Here is a 13261-nt window from a genome sequence, read left to right on the forward strand (position 1 = left end):
TTTAGCTCTCCTTTTTAATATAACAAAAATGAACAAAAGTCCAATTGCAAGTATAATGGTTGTTTCCAGCAGCTGAAAGGAGGGTAAAATGGAGAGTTGTTGTTTGAGAGGTATGGAAAAGTTCTGGAGATTGGTTGTACAACAATGAGAATATACTTTACATTATTGAACTGTACACTTAAAAATGCTAAGATGGAAAAGTTTATATTATGTGTGCTTTACCACAAAGCATACAAACAAACAGACAGATAAGCAAATACATCTAATTGTGGTATAAATAGTCCATGTTGATAGAAGCAGCTCTAAGTTGGGACTGTTTTCACCTCAAGTCAAATGTTTACCATAAATTAAACCTAGCTGGAGTTGATAAAATTTTTAATTCCTGTCATTTTTCTAACTAGGCACATATTTCTCTTAATTATGAAAACTATAGCTATAGAACAACTTAATTGCAACTGTTAATGTCTTTAGTCTTGAAGATTTAGAGACCCATGTAAAAATATTGTGAAAATGTTACTTTATTTGCTTTAATAAATAATAAAATATTCTTCAGTTTCTAAAAATAAAGACTCCAAGTTTTGATTTGTATATCTAAGTGAAAGGCATTCACTGAGATGAAAGAAAAAAAACTAGGAAAGAAGCAAATTTCATGGAAGAATAGACCAGTGGTTTTCAACTGGGGACAATTTTGTACCCAAGGGGACATCCGGTAATGTTTGGAAATCTTTTTGGTTATCACAACTCGGGGAGTGGGGAGTAGTACTGGCATATAGTTGGCAGAGGATTGGCTTAAGACATCGCTAAATGTTAAACTCTGGCCACCACTACAAAGATTGATTTGGCCTCAAATGTCAATGGCACCAAGGTTGAGAAACACTGGGTTAGAATCTTCTTCGCTGACGTTGACCACTCTTTCTCAGCCTTTGTAGCAGGCTTCTTTTCTTCTATCTGTCTCTAATTACTCAATATTCTGTTTTTAGCTCAATTATCTTTTCTCTTGATTTTCTCTTGGGGATATCATCCATTCCCTTGTCTTTAACTATCGCCTCTATGTTGTTGACTCGCACATCAATATGTCTAGTTCCAACTACTCTTCTAGCTCTAAAATATTGCCTTTCTCAATACCTCCCTCACATCTTTTCTTTAAGCTAGGGCTATCTGACTTTTCTGTCTTTCTGAGGAACATTTGGTACAAAACCGCAGGGTCATTTATTTCCCAAACATTTACTGAGTACTTAATTTGTGTAAAGGGCTGTGCTGGGTACTTGGAGGAAGGTAGCAAGGGTGGAGATAAGAGATAGTTATAGTAGTAAATGCTTTACATGTATTATCCCTGGTTATGGCAACAGTTTTGCAAGGAAAAAATTATGGCCTGGAAACCAAAATTCCAGAATTTAATTAATTACTTAAAGAGCGCAGAGCTTGTAAACAGCAGAGTTTAACAGCCACTTCTCTTACATTAAGGACTAAGCTCTCTCCATTAAAAACAAACAAACAAAAAACAAGAATCAAACAAACAAAAACCACTGAGGACAACCCTGAAAAAGTGTGATCTAGTTTGTCCATAGCTAAAGGGATATGAATGTGTAGGCTATTTTAATAATGAAGGTCTAAGAAGTTCCAGAAGCCTTTTCTTCTGAGACACATGGTACTTTCTTCTGGTTACCATAAATCATAGAATATAACATGTCATCAGTGGTAAGATGGGGGATTATTTTCCACACCTACGAGAAAGAAAATATAAGTCAACTAAAGCATAGTGTACCATCAATTGTCAGGTCGCAGAGATGTCCTAGATGTTCAAATGTGGGGAAAAAATACAGTTAGCCTTCAAAAATTAAAAATTTGTTTAAAAAATATAAAGAAAAATTGATCTTAGATTCTGTGACATACGGCGAATTCATTTTCCACATTCAATTTCCATGGTTAGTGCTGGTGTGCTGTTCTGCACTTTAGTCAACTTACATGTTTGCATAGCGCTTTTTAAATGGTCGTAGCTAGTTTCACAGATCTGTGATGTGCATCTGCAGCTGGTTTGTAAAGCTCTTCTTTGGTTACCGCCCACCCCCACGTCCCTCCCACTCATATAAGCCATTCAGAGTTTACCACTTAAAGATAAACTTGAATTTCTTCTCCTCTTAAAATTTCACAAATTATATTACATTCTCCATAAACTTATTTACATTTAGTGGGGGTGGGGCGCGATGCAAAAACAGTATATTAAATAACGACCTCGCTTTTTAACACCCATCCTAGTAGAAACGTTAAAATCGGATGGGGTAGGGAGGAGGGGTGGAGGCGGAGAAGGGATGTACGTCTCAGGATACAGGAAATACGGTAAGAGCGAAACAGGAGGAAGCCAGCTCAGTGCCTGGAGGGGACCCGCCGCCATCTCAGGTCTCTTGGCTTTGCCAGGGCCCACCGGAGAAAACTGAAGCCCCGTTTCTATAATCCTTATGGGAGACCAACCTTGTGCCTCCGGGAGATCCACTCTCCCACCTGGAAACACACGGGAAGCCAAGCCTCCAAAAAAGCGCTGCCTCCTAGCTCCGCGGTGGGATTATCCAGAAGGAACTCCCAACGGAGGTAGTACCACTCTCCCCTCCGCACCTCCTCCTCCATCAGCCGGCCTGAAGTCGCACCCTCCTCCTCCGGAGAAGTAGAGAAATAAATCTCTCCCATCCTAAACCAGGTCAGATTCTTTCTCATCTAGAACATCTAGGCTCTTTGAAACTTATTATGCATTCTCAAAGATCTCCTCCTTTTCCCTGTTCTTTCCACGATTTCAAAGTAGAAGAAATAACATGCAGGCATTAAGCAGCTCTTTCACAAAATACGCTTGAATGAAATGATGCATATTTAATGACATTAAATAGTTATTTTTAATATTTTAGATGAAATAATTGTAGTTATATTTTCCAAGACATAGACTTGAATCTTTTGATTTGTTTGAAAGTAATTCATTGGTGCCAAGGTGGAGGGAAGGTATAATAAAAATGTTCATGAGTTGATAATTTAAAGCTGGGTGATGTATTTGTGGAAATTTATTATCCTATTCTCTCCACTTTTGCGTGCATTTGAAAAATTTTTATTTAAAAAAAATGCCTGGTTCAAGACCAGTAACAAGCATCTATGTCCAGCACTGTGTTAACAGAGGGAAGTGTAAGGTGAGCCTTCAGAAGTGTACGTCTTTCTCTGTAAGGAAGGAGAGTTAATTATATATATATATATATATATATATATTTTTTTTTTTTTAAGCTACAGTGTGATAGTCAAATCCAAGTGCCGTAACGTTTGCTTGTTCAAGGTATTCAGGAAGCGTGGAGGATGGACCAAGTCACTGCCTGGTAGTAATCATGAGCCATCAACAACAACAAAAAAGGGGTGGGGGGCAGGCATGGTGGTGCAGGCCTATAATCCCAGCCCTTTGGGAGGCCGAGGCGAGCAGATCAGGTCAGGAGTTCGAGACTAGCCTGGCCAACATGGTGAAACCCCGTCTCTACTAAAGTTACAAAAATTAGCCGGGCATGATGGTGGACGCTTGTAATCCCAGCATCTCTGGAGGCTATGGCAGGACGGTCGCTTGAACCTGGAAAGCAGAGGTTGCAGTGAACCGAGATTGCGCCATTGCTCTTCAGCCTGGGCGACAATAGCAAAACCTACGTCTCAACAAAAAAAAAAAAGGAAGGAGGAACTTTGGGTGGGCCTTAAAGGGTGAGTGACATATGCCATGTGGAGGGGCAGGGAATGTTTTCCAGGCCGAGGCTTTCCAGAACAAAAGGCAGAGTTCTTCTGGAAACAGCTTGGTTGTAATTTTGAATTTTGAGCCTACAAGAAGGACCAGGAGGGGAAGATAAAGTGCTTCAGGGCCTTAAATGTTATGCTGAACATATACTTCATTCCAATATCCAGCAAGTGATACTATTTGTATTTTAAGATTCCAGTTCTTACTATCAGAAAAGCAATCTCTGATATTAATTTGGATGAACTTTATAGAATGAAAAAAAATAAAACTGATTCTGACACAAATTTTATAGATACTTTTTATCCAAAGGAAAGAAGCATCTTTTCTTCATTTGTGCAGTAAACCTTTATGAAGCCCTTGCAACGGGTAGAAATTATTATGAGAGCTGTAGGGGAGCTTATGGCCAAGGCAGTGCCTAGTACATAATAGGAGTGAAACAGATATTTTGAATAAATAAATCAATGAATGATGGGACAACATTGGTCGCCAAATAAGTTATAGACATTGGGTTTGGTGGTAATGCATAGAAAAAGAATGAGGTCTATTTTACTTGAAAGCATCTCTCTGTCATTCCGTACAGCTTTACTTCTATCTCACATGTTTACCTTTATTCGAAGGGGTAGTGGAGTGGAGGGGTTGCAGGGTATAGGGTGAATATTGTGGAGACAGAAAACAAAAGAGCAGCCGGGCGCAGTGGCTCATGCCTATAATCCTAGCACTTTGGGAGGCTGAGGCCGGTGGATCACCTGAGGTCAGGAGTTCGAGACCAGCCTGGCCAACATGGCGAAATCCTGTCTCTACTAAAACTACAAAAAAAAAAATTAGCCAGGAATGGTGGTGGGCACCTGTAATCTCAGCTACTCAAGAGGCTGAGGCAGGAGAATGGATTGAACCCGGGAAGTGGAGGTTGCAGTGAGCCAAGATCACACCACTGCACTCCAGCCTGGGAGACAGAGCAGACTCTGTAAAATAAAAAAGAAAAGAAAAGAAAAAGAAAAAGAAAACAAAAGGGCAAAACAATGAGTGCAAGAGCTACATAATTTCCCCCCAAGTGATTCAAGTCACTGAAAATTGTAATAATAGCCAATATTTACTAAAGATTTATGTGCCAATTTTCTTTTCTTTCTTTTTATGTTTTTTTTTCTGAGACAGAGACTTACTCTGTCACCCAGACTGGAGTGCAGTGATGCAATCTTGGCTCACTGCAGCCTCTGCCTCAAGGGTTCAAGTGATTCTCCTGCCACACCCTCCTGAGTAGCTGGGACTACAGGCACACGCCACCACACCCAGCTAATTTTTGTATTTTTAATAGAGATGGTGTTTCATCATGTTGGCCAGGATGGTCTTGATCACCTAACCTCGTGATCTGCCCGCCTCTGCCTCTCAAAGTGCTAGGATTACAGGCGTGAGCCACCACACCCAGTCTATGTGCCAGTTTTCTAAAGGGCTTTGCATGTTATACTTTATTTAATCACAACTCTACTAGAGAAGTTTGTATAGGCCAAGGGAAGTTGCATGAGTTGCCACAAGTTACACAGCACGAAGTGGCTGAGCTGAGCTTTGAACCCAGAACATTTGATTTGAATTCGTGCTCTAAACTGCTATGTAATACACCCCTTCTAATACTATGTATACAGCTGTTTTATAGGAATATATTATTGAAATTGAGGTAGGGAAAGGATAATGACTTGAGGAGACCAGGAGACAAAGAGATGGACAGAAACAGAAAAAAAAATGATGTCGCAATTTTTTTTTTACTATTTTTCAGTCTTTGAGGGATTGCAGTATGACTCCATTTCCCCGGTGCATTCACGTAATAGTTCACTTGGTGAAAACAATGAAGATTATTTACAATGCTACCCTGCTTTTTCTGATGTCCTGCACCTGGAAGATGTGCTTCTTAAGGTAATCTCTTTACCAAAAACTGTTAAGAGGAGGAGGAGGAAAAAAGTTGGTTTTGACACATTAAAAAGTAGCCAAACAAAACACAAAAAGATAGCAGCAAATGATAAAATCGAAACTACTTTCTACATTATATGAAAACATACTCATAATAATGTAATCTGAAGAAATGTTTTTTTAGATTCACTTGTAATTACCTTATAGTTTATATTATTACTGTGAAATATATCATCTTTTTAACTACATTTTCTAATTATTTATGGTAAATGGGAACATGATTGACATTTTTGTATATTGATTTTATATTCTGTAGCCTTCTTGAATTCTGTTTATTCTAATAATTTATAGATTTTCTTGGATTATCTGTTAATTGTATTTTGAATAATGACAGTTTCTTTCCAATATTTCTTTAGCTTGTATTACTGTGCTAGCTAGGATTTTTAGTTCAAAGATGAACAAGAGCATTGGTGGAGGATTTCCTTATTTTGTTCCGAAATTCTACAAAAGTTTCACCTTTTTTAGTAGATTGTCTTTTTCAAGTTAGGGAAGTTTCTTTATATTCCTAATCTGATGAGAGTTTTTATTACAAATATTACAAAGTTTCTTCCCATCTATATGTACTGACATTTTCATATCCTTTTTCTACCATTAATATCATAGTGTGACCATGTCATAAATTACAATAATCAATTTTCTAATATATTTCTTGCTTTTGCTTTTATCAAGCCTCACCATTGGATATTTTTTCTATTTTAATAATTTTTACTTTTTATATTGAACATTCTTCTTTTGTTGTTTTCTTTTTAATTTATTGAGTTCTTCTCAATAAATGTTCTTCTGTAAGGTAAGAATTTAGAACTATACATTTCTTCTTCCACCTTAGAAATAGTTCACAGGTTTTTATATATAGTATTTTTATCATTCAATATTATTTTTAAATTTCTGTCATGGTTTTTTACCCATGGTTTTTTTTAAATTTCTAACCATATGGGATTACTTTTTAAAAAATTGTATTATGAAATCATTAACCCCATTCTAGTTTATCTTTTTTTCTGCTTTACATTTTTTTAATCCTTCTTATAACAAGATACAAAATTACACATTGGCTGCTCTTCCCAACAGAATTTGTTAATATAAAACATTTTCTTTCATTACATACATAGAAAAAGCATGGTTCTGATGTTTATTGATGTTGTAACTGTTGAATTTTATACTTGTGTTTTTAAAATTTTTATTTTTATTTAATTTCACACTTGAAAAACTGGGAATATTATAAAGAACTCCCATAATACCCTTTACCCACATTCACCAATTAACATTTTATCACATTTGCCTTATCGTTCTGTTTTTCTCTCCCTCTCCTTCTCCCTCTCCTATTTGACAGTATTTGCAAATAGTAATTTGCCAAATGTCAAATCATTCTCCTTTACCTCTTAGTATGTTAGTGTTTATTTCTTCAGAATGATGATTTCCTCATACATTCTCAGTAAATGTGTCACAATCAAGAAATTTGATATTGCTCTGATATTATAATCTAATCCATATTCTGATGTTACCAGTTGTCCCAATAATGTGTTTTATCGTTATTTTCTTTTTTCCTCGTTCAAAGTGCTAATCCAAGATGATGCATTACATTTAGTGTCATGCCTCTCCAGTTTTTCTTTTTTTTTTTTTTTTTTAATTTTTTATTGGATTATAGGTTTTGGGGTACATGAGCAGAGCATGCAAGACAGTTGCGTAGGTACACACATGGCAGTGTGCTTTGCTTTTCTTCTCCCCTTCACCCACATTTGGCATTTCTCCCCAGGCTATCCCTCCCCACCTCCCCCTCCCACTGGCCCTCCCCTTTTCCCCCCAATAGACCCCAGTGTTTAGTACTCCCCTTTCTGTGTCCATGTGTTCTCATTTTTCATCACCCACCTATGAGTGAGAATATGCGGTGTTTCATTTTCTGTTCTTGTGTCAGTTTGCTGAGGATGATGTTCTCCAGATTCATCCATGTCCCTACAAACAACACGAACTCATCATTTCTGATTGCTGCATAATATTCCATGGTGTATATGTGCCACATTTTTCCAATCCAGTCTATTATCAATGGGCATTTGGGTTGATTCCAGGTCTTTGCTATTGTAAACAGTGCTGCAATGAACATTCGTGTACATGTGTCCTTATAGTAGAACGATTTATAGTCTTTTGGATATATACCCAGTAATGGGATTGCTGGGTCAAATGGAATTTCTATTTCTAAGGCCTTGAGGAATCGCCACACTGTCTTCCACAATGGTTGAACTAATTTACACTCCCACCAACAGTGTAAAAGTGTTCCTTTTTCTCCACATCCTCTCCAGCATCTGTTGTCTCCAGATTTTTTAATGATCGCCATTCTAACTGGCGTGAGATGGTATCTCAATGTGGTTTTGATTTGCATCTCTCTGATGACCAGTGACGATGAGCATTTTTTCATATGATTGTTGGCCTCATATATGTCTTCTTTCGTAAAGTATCTGTTCATATCCTTTGCCCACTTTTGAATGGGCTGCCTCTCCAGTTTTTAATATAAAATAGTTCCTTGACCTTTCTTTGTCTTTTATGAGTGTAGAAAAACAAACTCAGTTTCTCTGATTATATTCTCACAACACAACCCCACTTCTGACTCTGATTGTGTGGAAAGAAACAGGTTTTCTTTGGCTCTTGCATGACAACAACCAACACAGAAAACTTGTGGCCAAATATATTTTGATTCTTCTCACCAACAAGCAAGTAAACAATTCTACAGTGGACACCAGCTGGGTGTGCTCCAATCCAATTCAATTCTGAAGCTATCTCCCTGCAGAAAGTATCAGATCCCACAGATTGAGAGCGTAGTCCCATGAGACTGCCCCAACTTTAGACATGAGTTTCAATTCTGGGCCTTTGGAAAATCTAACGGACCAGCTTCAAGTTAAGGTTCCCATAACCTCTCTTTTCAGGCTCACATAATTTGCTAGAACAGCACACAGAACTCAGGGAAACAGTTACTTGCATGTACCCATTTATTCATAAAGGATGTTTTAAAGGCTACAAATAAACAGCCAGGTGAAGAGAGTGAGGTCTGGAAGGATATTGAGCACTGGAGCTTCCATTCCTGTGGAGTTGGGGTATGCCGCCCTCCCGGCATATGGATGAGTTCTTGTTCATCCTTCTATAAGCCTCCAGAAATTCAGCTGTACTTAGTCCTCTTGTGCTTTTTTTGAAGACTTCATTCGATAGCCATTATTGAAGCATGGAAAACCATGTAGAAATGTGATCGGACTAAAAGGGTGTGATCTAATACCAACAGATTCAATGGAGAAACCCAGCAAGCCTTTCCCGTTCAGATTCTTCTTGGCTTCTCTGTGCAGCGTTCCTTCCTCCTGGGTATGGGGCAGGACTCCTTCTGAAATGGGAGTCTTATGACCCATAGTCAAACTAGGTAGGTCAGAGAATTACTTCATTGCCAGCTCCAAGACAGAAAGCCTGGTGAAGTTTAGAGTATATTTTTAGTTTCTATGGCTTGCCTTCAGGAGAAAGAAAAGAAGGTAAAAGGAGAAAGAAAGAGATTCTGATTTTGGACACCTAAAATTCTCCAACATTATACGTATGTATACACATATCCACACACAGATACATTATACACATACAAACACACACACATATATTGACTGTCTCTCACCTTTATTTCTCTGAAGCTGTTTCAAAGCTGCTTCAGGAACCAAAGACAAAAGACCAAATACTTAAACAAAAGATGTGCCTATTGTTTTAGTCACTTAGGAAATAACAAGAGCGTTGGGAGTTATGAGCCACCATGGACAAAAGCCGATATATATTTATATCACAATATCAAACATCAACAATTGACAGTTGTGTAAATACAGGACACTTATTTCATAGATTGTCCTTCAATTTAAATTTATGTGCCATATCCCCATTATTATATTTAGAGTATGCATATGAGCAAAAACACCAAAGGAGTAATGTGTTGTTCTCCGGACATCATATTGGTGGCACATGATGCTGGTTTGACCCCTTAGGAGTAAAGTTAACTTTGTGAATAGTTGCTAGATTAATCCACTTTACAATAACATTTTCCTTTTTATAATTAATGATTTTGCTGGGGATACTTTGAGACTATGTACCTATCCTGTTCCTCATTATACTATCATCCACTTGTTTTCAAATCCATTGATAATTCTTGACTGAATCAGATATTACCATGATGAATGCAAAATGCTAATTTTCAAACTCCATCATTTTTACTACATTTATTAGTTTATATTCTACATCAAGTTAGAGGTTTTTCTCCATTTATTTATTTATTAGTTTAGACACATAGATATTTACTTTATTTTTAAAATACCCTATTGTTATTTATTTTAATGCTCAAATTGTCTCAGATTTAGTGAGTGGCTGCCCATTAAAGTTGGCTCCCCTGTCTTTTGACATGTCTCATCATTGTTCAACACATATTTTTACTTACTTTAAAATTTCTTTACTTCCTTACTTTCAGGCTTGTCCCATACTTCCTGCCCCATTACTCATTTCTCTATAGACTTCTGTTATCTTTAAAGGAGACAGTATTTAGAAACTAAGTCATCATATATGGCTGTTTTTTAGCTTAACATTTTCTTATTGTTTTCCATTTAAGAGACAGTATTGTTTATATGATAACGATTATTTAGAGTTTGTTGAAACTTGCTTTATGTCCTAGTGTTTTATGTGTGCCTGGTAAGATTGTGTATCTAATTTTTGCATGTAGTGTTCTGTTCATTAAATTTAATTATGTTGTTTAAATCTTCTCTATTAATACTTTTTTTGTTTGCTGGACCTATCAGTTACCGAGAGAGTTAAAATCTGCCACTGTAATTATGGATTTGTCAAATTCTTACACTTTTGACAATTTTTGCTTTGTATACTTGAGGCATTGTTAGTATGTACATACAAGTCTAGACTAGATATATATTTTATAATCTTATGAACCCTTTTTGTCTTTTTGAATGTGATTTTTTTTGTTTGCTGAGTCTTTTTAAAATTTTAAAATTTTTCTGAGTACCTAGTAGGTGTATATATTTATGGAGTATATGAGATGTTTTGATACATATATGCAAAGTGTAATAATCACATCATGTACAATGGGGTATCCATCATTTCAAGCATCTATCCTTTTGTTACAGACAATTTAACTATACTCTTTTAGTTATTGCAAAATATACAATTATATTCTTATTGACTATAGTCACCCTGTTGTCCTATCAAATAATAGACCTTATTCATTCTTTCTTTGCACCCATTAACCATCCCCACTCTTCTCCATCATCTATTACCCTTCCCAGCCTCTGGTAACCATACTTCTAATCTCTATCTCCATGAGTTCAATTGTTTTGATTTTTAGATTCCACAAATAAGTGAGAACATGTGAAGTTTGTCTTTCTGTTCCTGGCTCATTTCACTTAACATACTGATCTCCAGTTTCCATCCATGCTGTTGCAGAAGACTGGATCTCATTCCCTTTTTGTGACTGATTATTACTCCATTGTGTATATGTACCATGTTTTCTTCATTCATATATCTGTTGATGAACACTTAGGTTGCTCCCAAATCTTAGCTATTACAAACAGTGCTGCAACAAACATGGGAGTGTAGATATCTTTTTCATATACTGATTTCCTTTGATTGGGGTATATACCCAGCGGTGGGATTGCTGGATCATATGGTAGGTCAATTTTTACTTTTTTGAGGAATCTCCAAATTGTTCTCCATAGTGGTTGTACTGATTTACATTCCCACCAACAATGTACAAGCAATCTCTCTTCTCCACATTCTTGCCAGCATTTGTTATTGCCTGTCACTTGGATATACGTCATTTTAATTGAAGTGAGATAATATCCCATTGTAGTTTTGATTTGTATTTCCCTGATGATCAACTACATTGAGCACTTTTTCACATGCCTGTTTGGCATTTGTGTATCTTCTTTTGAAAAATGTGTGTTCAAATCTTTGTCTCAATTTTGATTAAACTATTAGATTTTTTCCTATTGAGTTGTTTGAGCTCCTTACATATTTTGGTTATTAATTTTTTGTCATAAGGGGAGTTTGCCAATATTTTTTCCTATTGCACCTTCACTTTGTAGACTGTATCCTTTGCTGTGCAGAAGCTTTTTTACTTGATGTGATCCCATTTGTTCATTTTTGTTTTGATTGCCTATGTTTGTGGGGTATTACTTAAGAATTTTTTGCCTAGACCTATGTCCTGGAGAATTTTCCCATATTTTCTTGTTGTAGTTTCATAGTTTGAGGTCTTAAACTTAAATTTTTAACACATTTTTATTTAATTTTTGTATATGGCAAGAAATGTCTACCTAGTTTCATTTTTCTGCATGTGGATATCCAGTTTTCCAGCACCATTTATTGAAGAGACTGTCTTTTCCGTAGTGTATGTTCTTGGCACCTTTGGAAAATGAGTTCTTTGGGTGTGTGAATTTGTTTCTGGGTTCTCAGTTATTTTCCATTGGTCTATGTGTCTGTCTTTATGACAGTACCATGCTATTTTGATTACTGTAGTTCTGTAGTATAATTTGAAGTCAGGTACTATGATTCTTCCAGTTTTGTTCATTTTGCTTACAATAGCTTTGGCTATTCTGGGTCTTCTGTGGCTCCATATAAATTTTAGGATTGTCTTTTTTCTATTTATGTGAAGAATGTTTTTTTTGTATTTTGATAAGTATTGCATTGAATCTGTAGATTGCTTTACGTAGTATGGACATTTTAACAATATTGACTCTTTCAATCCATTAATGTGGACTATCTTTCCATACTTTGGTGTCCTCTTCAATTTCTTTCATCAGTGTTCTACAGTTTTTATTATAGAGATCTCCCACTTCTTTGGTTAATTCCTAGGTATTTAATTTTATGTTTGGCTATTATGTGGAATTATTTTTAAATTTCTTTTACAGATTGGCCACTGTTGGCATACAGAAATGGTACCGATTTTTGTGTGTTGATTTTGTATCCTGCAACTTTACTGAATTTATCAGTTCTTAGAGTTTTTTGTGAAGTCTTTATGCTTTTCCAAACGCAAGATCAAATCCTCTGAAAACAAGGGTAATTTGACATCTTCCTTTCCAATTTGGATGCCCTTAATTTCTTTCTCTTGTCTGATTGCTTCAACTAGGACTTGCAGTACTATGTTGAATAACAACAGTGACAATGGGTATCCTTGTCATGTTTCCTTAGAGGAAAGGCTTTCAGTGTTTCCCCATTTGGTATGATACTAGCTGTGGGTCTGTTATATAAGGATTTTATTATACTGAGACATGTTCCTTCTATACTTATTTTTTAAGGTTTTTATGATGATTGCATGTCGAATTTTATCCAGTGTTTCTCTGGCATCAAGTGAAATGACCATATAGTTTTAATCTTTCATTCTGTTGATATTATGTATCACTATTGTTGAACCATCCTTCCATCCTAGGGATAAATCTCACTTGGTCATCATGAATGATCTTTGTAATATATTGTTGAATTCATTTGCTAGTAATTTGTTGAGGATTTTTGCATCAATATTTATCAGAGCTATTGGCCTTTATCTTTTTATTTGTT

General features: G+C 36.2%; 1 long non-coding RNA gene across 1 annotated transcript in view; it reads left to right on the forward strand.

Annotated features, from left to right (window-relative positions):
* Positions 1-2366: 2366 nt before the first annotated feature.
* LOC100896325 (negative regulator of P-body association) overlaps positions 2367-13261 on the forward strand; it is a 184655-nt gene continuing 173760 nt past the window's right edge. Inside the window, exons 1-2 of the long non-coding RNA XR_616448.4 lie at positions 2367-2692; positions 5514-5650. This is a non-coding gene — a long non-coding RNA (negative regulator of P-body association). The remainder of the gene's footprint in view (positions 2693-5513; positions 5651-13261) is intronic.

Source organism: Callithrix jacchus, chromosome X (assembly GCF_049354715.1).
Source record: "Callithrix jacchus isolate 240 chromosome X, calJac240_pri, whole genome shotgun sequence".
NCBI lineage: Eukaryota > Metazoa > Chordata > Mammalia > Primates > Cebidae > Callithrix > Callithrix jacchus.